The sequence below is a fragment of the Aquarana catesbeiana genome, linkage group LG08 (genome assembly GCF_042186555.1).
Source record: "Aquarana catesbeiana isolate 2022-GZ linkage group LG08, ASM4218655v1, whole genome shotgun sequence".
Lineage (NCBI taxonomy): Eukaryota > Metazoa > Chordata > Amphibia > Anura > Ranidae > Aquarana > Aquarana catesbeiana.
This window is the reverse complement of record NC_133331.1, coordinates 295,323,288-295,333,159: the sequence shown is the minus strand read 5'-3', so window position 1 is coordinate 295,333,159 and position 9,872 is coordinate 295,323,288.

Here is a 9,872-nt window from a genome sequence, read left to right as displayed (position 1 = left end):
ACCCGCTGTTGGCCTCTCTCCTCTGAACCCGCTGTTGGCCTCTCTCCTCTGAACCCGCTTTTGGCCTCTCTCCTCTGAACCCGCTGTTGGCCTCTCTCCTCTGAACCCGCTTTTGGCCTCTCTCCTCTGAACCCGCTTTTGGCCTCTCTCCTCTGAACCCGCTGTTGGCCTCTCTCCTCTGAACCCGCTTTTGGCCTCTCTCCTCTGAACCCGCTTTTGGCCTCTCTCCTCTGAACCCGCTGTTGGCCTCTCTCCTCTGAACCCGCTGTTGGCCTCTCTCCTCTGAACCCGCTGTTGGCCTCTCTCCTCTGAACCCGCTGTTGGCCTCTCTCCTCTGAACCCGCTGTTGGCCTCTCTCCTCTGAACCCGCTGTTGGCCTCTCTCCTCTGAACCCGCTGTTGGCCTCTCTCCTCTGAACCCGCTGTTGGCCTCTCTCCTCTGAACCCGCTGTTGGCCTCTCTCCTCTGAACCCGCTGTTGGCCTCTCTCCTCTGAACCCGCTGTTGGCCTCTCTCCTCTGAACCCGCTGTTGGCCTGTCTCCTCTGAACCCGCTGTTGGCCTGTCTCCTCTGAACCCGCTGTTGGCCTCTCTCCTCTGAACCCGCTGTTGGCGTCTCTCCTCTGAACCCGCTGTTGGCGTCTCTCCTCTGAACCCGCTGTTGGTCTCTCTCCTCTGAACCCGATGTTGGCCTCTCTCCTCTGAACCCGCTGTTGGTCTCTCTCCTCTGAACCCGCTGTTGGCCTCTCTCCTCTGAACCCGCTGTTGGCCCCCTCCTCTGAACCCGCTGTTGGCCTCTCTCCTCTGAACCCGCTGTTGGCCTCTCTCCTCTGAACCCGCTGTTGGCCTCTCTCCTCTGAACCCGCTGTTGGCCTCTCTCCTCTGAACCCGCTGTTGGCCTCTCTCCTCTGAACCCGCTGTTGGCCTCTCTCCTCTGAACCCGCTTTTGGCCTCTCTCCTCTGAACCCGCTGTTGGCCTCTCTCCTCTGAACCCGCTTTTGGCCTCTCTCCTCTGAACCCGCTTTTGGCCTCTCTCCTCTGAACCCGCTTTTGGCCTCTCTCCTCTGAACACGCTGTTGGCCTCTCTCCTCTGAACCCGCTTTTGGCCTCTCTCCTCTGAACCCGCTTTTGGCCTCTTTCCTCTGAACCCGCTGTTGGCCTCTCTCCTCTGAACCCGCTGTTGGCCTCTCTCCTCTGAACCCGCTGTTGGCCTCTCTCCTCTGAACCCGCTTTTGGCCTCTCTCCTCTGAACCCGCTGTTGGCCTCTCTCCTCTGAACCCGCTTTTGGCCTCTCTCCTCTGAACCCGCTTTTGGCCTCTCTCCTCTGAACACGCTGTTGGCCTCTCTCCTCTGAACCCGCTTTTGGCCTCTCTCCTCTGAACCCGCTTTTGGCCTCTTTCCTCTGAACCCGCTGTTGGCCTCTCTCCTCTGAACCCGCTGTTGGCCTCTCTCCTCTGAACCCGCTGTTGGCCTCTCTCCTCTGAACCCGCTGTTGGCCTCTCTCCTCTGAACCCGCTGTTGGCCTCTCTCCTCTGAACCCGCTGTTGGCCTCTTTCCTCTGAACCCGCTGTTGGCCTCTCTCCTCTGAACCCGCTGTTGGCCTCTCTCCTCTGAACCCGCTGTTGGCCTCTCTCCTCTGAACCCGCTGTTGGCCTCTCTCCTCTGAACCCGCTGTTGGCCTCTCTCCTCTGAACCCGCTGTTGGCCTCTCTCCTCTGAACCCGCTGTTGGCCTCTCTCCTCTGAACCCGCTGTTGGCCTCTCTCCTCTGAACCCGCTGTTGGCCTCTCTCCTCTGAACCCGCTGTTGGCCTCTCTCCTCTGAACCCGCTGTTGGCCTCTCTCCTCTGAACCCGCTGTTGGCCTCTCTCCTCTGAACCCGCTGTTGGCCTCTCTCCTCTGAACCCGCTGTTGGCCTCTCTCCTCTGAACCCGCTGTTGGCCTCTCTCCTCTGAACCCGCTGTTGGCCTCTCTCCTCTGAACCCGCTGTTGGCCTCTCTCCTCTGAACCCGCTGTTGGCCTCTCTCCTCTGAACCCGCTGTTGGCCTCTCTCCTCTGAACCCGCTGTTGGCCTCTCTCCTCTGAACCCGCTGTTGGCCCCTCCTCTGAACCTGCTGTTGGCCTCTGTCCTCTGAACCCGCTTTTGGCCCCTTCTCTGACCCACCGTTGGCCCCTCCTCTAATGCGCTGTTGACTCACTGACAATCTCATTCACTTTAATGGGACGGCTGGTGAGATGGCAGTGACACAACAAGGTGAGGGATGTGGTGACAGCAGGTGATTGGACGCCCGCTAACAGGAGCTGCCATGATGGATCTGAAATGACAGGTGCTCTTTAAATGGAAGGACTCATTCTTGCTGGAATCTTTAATATTTACAAACAAAATGAAGGTTTCCTATTTAGAATAATAAGCTGTCAAGTTAGTAAAACGGCGATATCAGAACCGATTCAATCGTACAGTTTAGTGTACATAGAGGAATATTCCTGAATTTTGGTTTATCTCATGGTTACTGTGACATTGTGTGATCAATGCAGTGCATGTTATCTTAGCTTGCAGAGCTTGGATTTATTGAGTAAGTTTACCAAAAATATAAATATTGCAGAATATACAGCCTCATGCTACATAACTAAGCTCCGTTTCATGCTGAGAAAACTAAATTATGAATGTATCTTAAACAGAAAACTATCTTTAGATAGATTTTTACTCCAAAAGCATTTTATTAAAATAAATTTGATTAAAAATAAAAAAAAAAATCTATTTTAAATAAAAAAAATCTGTTTTTTTTTTTAAATCATTGATTTATATCCACCCTGTATCTGGGGTCAAAAAGATCTCACATTTAAAGGCAAAAAAAAAAAAAAAAATTTACATGAAAAAAAATGGGCTCTTTAAGGCCGGAGGGCGGAAATTACGTCAGACATTGCTCCAGTCCTCCAAGGGCATAGAGTGGAGTGTGGGGCCATCTTGCCCTCACTCGACTTCCTGCCCGACCGGTAAAGGGGGCACCTCTCCCGCTGCCCATAAGTCCCATGAGGCATTGCAAGGCTGACGGTTACAAGCATGATTCCCACAGGCATGATGGGACTTGTAGTTTTAGAACAGCTAGAGGGTCGCCAGTTTGAGACCCCCTGCAATGGTCTCTCAGTCTGGTTCAGTAGGTTACAGAATAATGGGGAAGACTGCTGACTTGACGGTTGTCCAGAAGACAGTCATTGACACCCTCCGCAAGGAGGGCAAGTCACACAAGGTCATTGCTAAAGAAGCTGGCTGTTCACAGAGTGCTGTATCCAAGCATATTAATGGAAAGTTGAGTGTAAGGAAACGTGTGGTAGGAAAGGGTGCACAAGCAACAGGGGTAACCTCAGCTTTGAGAGGATTGTGATGCAAAGGTCATTGAAGAATTTGGGGGGCGATTCACAGGGAGTGGACTACAGCTGGTGTCAGTGCTTCAAGAGCCACCACGCACAGATGCATCCAGGACATGGGCTACAATTGTCCCATTCCTTGTGTCAATCTACTCCTGAACCAGAGACGTCAGAAGCGTCTTACCTGGGCTAAGGAGAACAAGGATTGGACTGTTGCTTAGTGGTCCAAAGTCCTCTTTTCAGATGAAAGTAAATTCTGAATTTAATTTGGAAATCGCGGCCCCAGTGTCTGGAGGAAGAGCGGAGAGGCACAGAATCCAAGTTTCATGAGGTCCAGTGTGAAGTTTCCACAGTCGGTGTTGATTTGGGGAGCCATGTTATCTGCTGGTGTTGGTCCACTGTGTTTTATCAAGTCCAAAGTCAGCGCAGTCCTCTAGCAGGAAATTCTAGAGCACTTCTTGCTTCCCTCTGCTGACCAGCTTTATGGAGATGCTGATTTCATTTTCCAGCAGGACTTTCGCACCTGTCCACACTGCCAAAACTACCAATACCTGGACACATGATCATGGGATCACTGTGCTTAATTAGCCAGCAAACTCACCTGACCTTAACCCCATAGAGAAGAATCTGTCTGGTATTGTCAAGAGGAAGATGACACCAGACCCATCAATGCAGATGAGCTGAAGGCTGCTAATCTGGGATGGTGCTCAGAGGTGGGTAGGGGGTGAAACCAAGGGACGGTGCTCTGAGGTAGGTAGGGGTGGAACCAAGGGACGGTGCTCGGAGGTGGGTAGGGGTGGAACCAAGGGACAGGGCTCGGAGGCGGAACCAAAGGACGGTGCTCCTAGGTGGGTAGGGGTGGAACTAAGGGACGGTGCTCCGAGGTGGGTAGCGGTGGAACCAAGGGACGGTGCTCCAAGGTGGGTAGGGGTGGAACCAAGGGACGGCGCTCAGAGGTGGGTAGGGGGTGGAACCAAGGGACGGTGGAACCAAGGGACGGTGCTCGGTGGTGGGTAGGGTGTGGAACCAAGGGACGGTGCTCGCAGGTGGAACCAAGGGACGGTGCTCGGTGGTGGGTAGGGCGTGGAACCAAGGGACGGTGCTCGGAGGTGGAACCAAGGGACGGTGCTCGGTGGTGGGTAGGGCGTGGAACCAAGGGACGGTGCTCGGAGGTGGAACCAAGGGACGGTGCTTGGAGGTGGGTAGGAGGTGGAACCAAGGGATGGTGCTAGGAGGTGGAACCAAGGGACGGTGCACGGAGGTGGGTAGGGGGTGGAACCAAGGGATGGTGCTCGGAGGTGGAACCAAGGGACGGTGGAACCAAGGGACGGTGCTCGGTGGTGGGTAGGGCGTGAAACCAAGGGACGGTGCTCAGAGGTGGAACCAAGGGACGGTGCTTGGAGGTGGGTAGGAGGTGGAACCAAGGGACGGTGCACGGAGGTGGGTAGGGGGTGGAGCCAAGGGATGGTGCTCGGAGGTGGAACCAAGGGGCAGTGCTCGGAGGTGGGTAGGGGGTGGAACCAAGGGATGGTGCTCGGAGATGGAACCAAGGGATGGTGCTCGGAGGTGGGTAGGGGGTAGAACCAAGGGATGGTGCTCGGAGGTGGAACCAAGGGATGGTGCTCGGAGGTGGGTAGGGGGTGGAACCAAGGGATGGTGCTCGGAGGTGGAACCAAGGGATGGTGCTCAAAGGTGGAACCAAGGGGCGGTGCAACCAAGGGATGGTGCTCCGAGGTGGGTGTGACCAAGGGACGGTGCTGGGAGGTTGGACCAAGGGACGGTGCTGGGAGGTTGGACCAAGGGACGGTGCTGGGAGGTTGGACCAAGGGACGGTGCTGGGAGGTTGGACCAAGGGACGGTGCTGGGAGGTTGGACCAAGGGACAGTGCTGGGAGGTGGAACCAAGGGACGGTGCTGGGAGGTGGAACCAAGGGACGGTGCTCGGAGGTGGGTAGGGGGTGCAATCAAGGGACAGGGCTCAGAGGTGGAACCAAGGGACGATGCTCCGAGGTGGGTAGGGGGTGGAACCAAGGGACGGTGCTCCGAGGTGGGTAGGGGGTGGAACCAAGGGATGGTGCTCGGAGGTGGAACCAAGGGATGGTGCTCAAAGGTGGAACCAAGGGGCGGTGCAACCAAGGGATGGTGCTCCGAGGTGGGTGGGACCAAGGGACGGTGCTGGGAGGTTGGACCAAGGGACGGTGCTGGGAGGTTGGACCAAGGGACGGTGCTGGGAGGTGGAACCAAGGGACGGTGCTGGGAGGTGGAACCAAGGGACGGTGCTGGGAGGTGGAACCAAGGGACAGTGCTCGGAGGTGGGTAGGGGGTGCAATCAAGGGACAGGGCTCGGAGGTGGAACCAAGGGACGGTGCTCCAAGGTGGGTAGGGGGTGGAACCAAGGGACGGTGCTCGGAGGTGGGACCAAGGGACGGTGCTCGGAGGTGGGACCAAGGGGCGGTGCTCGGAGGTGGGGCCAAGGGGCGGTGCTCAGAGGTGTAACCAAGGGATGGTGCTCGGAGGTGGGTAGGGGGTGAAACCAAGGGAGGGTGGTTGGAAGTGGGTAGTGGGTGGAACCAAGGGATGGTGTTTGGAGGTGGAACCAAGGGACGGTGCTCGGAGGTGTAATGGAGATTGGATCAAGGGGCGGTGCTGGGACCAAGGGGCGGTGCTCGGAGGTGAGACCAAGGGGCGGTGCTGGGAGATGGAACCAACCAAGATATGGTGCTCCGAGGTGGGTAGGGGGTGGGACCAAGGTACGGTGCTGGGAGTCGGAACCAAGGAACGGTGCAACCAGGGGATGGTGCTCGGAGGTGGGTAGGGGGTGGAACCAAGGGACGGTACTGGGAGTAGGAACCAAGGGACGGTTCTGAGAGGTAGGACCAAGAGGCGGTGCTCAGAGGTGGGTAGGGGGTGGAACCAAGGGACGGTGCTTGGAGGTAAGTAGGGGGTGGAACCAAGGGATGGTGCTCGGAGGTGGAACCAAGGGACGGTGCTCGGTGGTGGGTAGGGCGTGGAACCAAGGGACGGTGCTTGGAGGTGGAACCAAGGGACGGTGCTTGGAGGTGGGTAGGAGGTGGAACCAAGGGATGGTGCTAGAAGGTGGAACCAAGGGACGGTGCACGGAGGTGGGTAGGGGTGGAGCCAAGGGATGGTGCTCGGAGGTGGAACCAAGGGGCAGTGCTCGGAGGTGGGTAGGGGGTGGAACCAAGGGATGGTGCTCGGAGGTGGAACCAAGGGATGGTGCTCGAAGGTGGAACCAAGGGGCGGTGCAACCAAGGGATGGTGCTCCGAGGTGGGTGGGACCAAGGGACGGTGCTGGGAGGTTGGACCAAGGGACGGTGCTGGGAGGTTGGACCAAGGGACGGTGCTGGGAGGTGGAAGGAAGGGACGGTGCTCGGAGGTGGGTAGGGGGTGGAATCAAGGGACGGTGCTCGGAGGTGGGTAGGGGTGGAACCATGGGAGGTGGGTGCTCGGAGGTGAGTAGGAGGTGGAACCAAGGGGCGGTGCTAGGAGGTGGAACCAAGGGGCAGTGCTCAGAGGTTGGTAGCCGGTGGAACCAAAGGACAGTGCTCATTCCATAACACCTCAGCAGTGCCACAGGCTGATCGCTTCCATTGATGCCGTATTTCATGCAAAAGGAGCCCCGACCAAGTATTGAGTGCATACTATACTGTACATGGACAGACTTTTCACTAAGGATTAAAATCCTTTTTTTTTAAATTGATCTTATGCAATATTCTAATTTTCTGAGATACTGAATTTTGGGGTGTCACTCGAAAGCCATAGTCATTAAAATTAAAAGAAAGAAATGCTTGAAATCTATCACTCTGTGTGTAATGAATCTATATTCACTCACTTTTTGAATTGAATTACTGAAATAAATTAACTTTTTGATGATATTCTAATTTTATGCAAAAAAGGGGGAACTAATGCGCAAACCAAAGGAGAAAAAAGATATAAACGTAACTAAACCCTGACAAGGTAGCTGCCAACATCAAGGTGTTCTCACACTAATCAGTAAAAAATAGCAATAAAAGGGTAATGTGGCGCTTACCAAAGAAGTAATAATTAAGGCGCTTCAAAAAGATAATAAGACTCACATAACTAATTAAATAAAGATATTTGGAAGTTCCAGAGGGTTACATCCAAATAAACAAGCGTCTTAAATTGATCTCTTATTAAAAATGTTTAGCCAAAGGTTAGTAAACCAATGCTATGACAATAAATGAATTAATGAATAAATAACAAACGCCCTCCAAGCAAACAATGCTGTCTACAAACGTTAATTCTAGAAATTCTTCTTACAAGCAGAAAAGAGGGATCCACACCTTGGCTAGGGATAATTCACAAACAAGGTATCCACAGAAAGCAGATAATATATATATATAAACAATCCATGTACAAAGAAATATAAAAAAAAAAAAACGATCTGTGCAGGGCAAATAATGCCGATGTATAAAATCTTGCTAAAAAACTAAAATCCTTATATAATAAACTAGGAGTGCAAAATGTGCAAATAAGCAATCTGTGCAAAATAGCAATATGAAACGTATCACACTGTCTATCACTCGGGAAGATAGTGAGGAGATGTTTTTGACAGTGTGTTCAGGGACAGGCAGCTAGCAGATAGTGAGGAGATGCTGAGGAGATGCTTTTGACAGTGTGTTCAGGGGACAGACAGCTAGCAGATAGTGAGGAGATGCTTTTGACAGTGTGTTCAGGGGACAGGCTGCTAGCAGATAGTGTCAGGGATCCACCAGCACCAGATCAGGGCGTTTGCATGCGTCTAGGAGCCAGCGCGCTCCTGTTCAGACACAGCATCAAACCACCACAGTTGCCGTGCGTCGGCGCGGCGCTCGGGCACGCGCGGGTGCACGGCGCGGGCGCGTGCACAAGCACGGGCGCGCGCGCGTCCGCGTTAGCGCCGGTTTGGCGCCAACCAGCACATAAAAGTTCCCCTGTTTCATGGGAACAGTGCTGCTTCGTCTCAGCTCTGTGACTCTGCCTGAAACCTGAATCCTGATTGCTTGTTACCTGATTGACCCGGCCTGTTTGACCATCCGACCTGCTCCTATCCCGACCCGGCCTGCCTGACTCTTCTGCTGTCTGAATCTGCTACCGTTGCCGACCTCTGCCTGCTCACCGACTCTGCCTTTGCCTGCTGTATCACCTGTGTGCCAGTTACCTGCCAACCCGGACTGTTTGACTCTGTTTGTGCCTGTCCACCTGTTGCTGTTGCACCATCAGCTTCAGCCTAGTGACTTCCTCACTTCCAGTGTATCAGTCTGCTGCTGTTCCAGTCTCCTCTCACCTGCAAGTTCCACCATCCAGTGTGTCAGCCTGCTTCTGTTCCAGTCTCCTCTCACCTGCAGACCTGCTATCCCTGGAGGGATCTCTACCTCTACATCAGAGACTTCACTCCAACAGGCACTCCTACCCCACTGCGCTCAGGAGACCACTGTTCCCACTCCAGTGGCTCCTGAACCAGCGTTGTATGAGAGGTCTTCTCCTACAGTCAGGCTCACCTACCAGGTACTTAACAGTACGAAGCAGCCATGACTGAGCCTGCAGGAGATTCCTCTCCATTAAAGGAGATCTGCACCCACCTTGCGGCTCTTAGCCAAGCCGTCCAATCCCTCCAGGACAATTACAGCAGATTGGAAGGACAAGTCCAGCACCTTGCAGGGTCTAACCCCGTGGCCTCCTCCTCAGCTGCAACCCCGGCACAGTCAGTTCCTGGCCCTTCCGTAGTGATGCTCCCACCTGAACCAAAGGTTCCCACTCCTGATAGATTCTTTGGAGACCGGGCCAAGTTCCGGGCCTTTCGCAACGCATGCAAGCTCTTCTTTGCATTACAGCCCCGAACTTTCTCACTGGAGGCCACTAAAGTGGGATTCGTGATCTCCCTCCTACAAGGGGAACCCCAGACCTGGGCCCATCGTCTACTTGAGGGGGACTCAGCATTGACCCAGTCCTTATCTTCCTTCTTTGAAGCCATGGCACAGATATATGAGGACCCCCAACAGACTGCTACAGCTGAAACCGCTTTGTTTACACTCCAGCAAGGCCGCAGACCTGCGGAAGACTATATCATGGACTTTAGACGTTGGAGTGCGGACACTCAGTGGAACGACGCGGCCCTGCGTCACCAGTTCCGCTTGGGCCTATCTGAGGGTTTAAAAGATGAACTTGCCCGAGTGGGTGTACCAAACACTCTCGAGGCCCTGATTAACTTGACTATCCAAATCGACCGACGTATCCGGGAACGTCGATCTGAGCGATCTGCTCTTCAATCCCGCCCGAGTTGGATGACAACCAGAGCACCACTTCCAGCAACCCGCTATACACCTTCACCCAGTCTTAATTCAGCTAATGTCTCATCTGACTCCGTGGAACCAATGCAATTGGGCCTGATGCGACCTGCATTATCGCCTGAAGAACGGGCCCGACGCCGACAACTCAATCTGTGCCTCTACTGCGGTGGGTCTGGACACTACGTACTGAACTGTCCTGTTA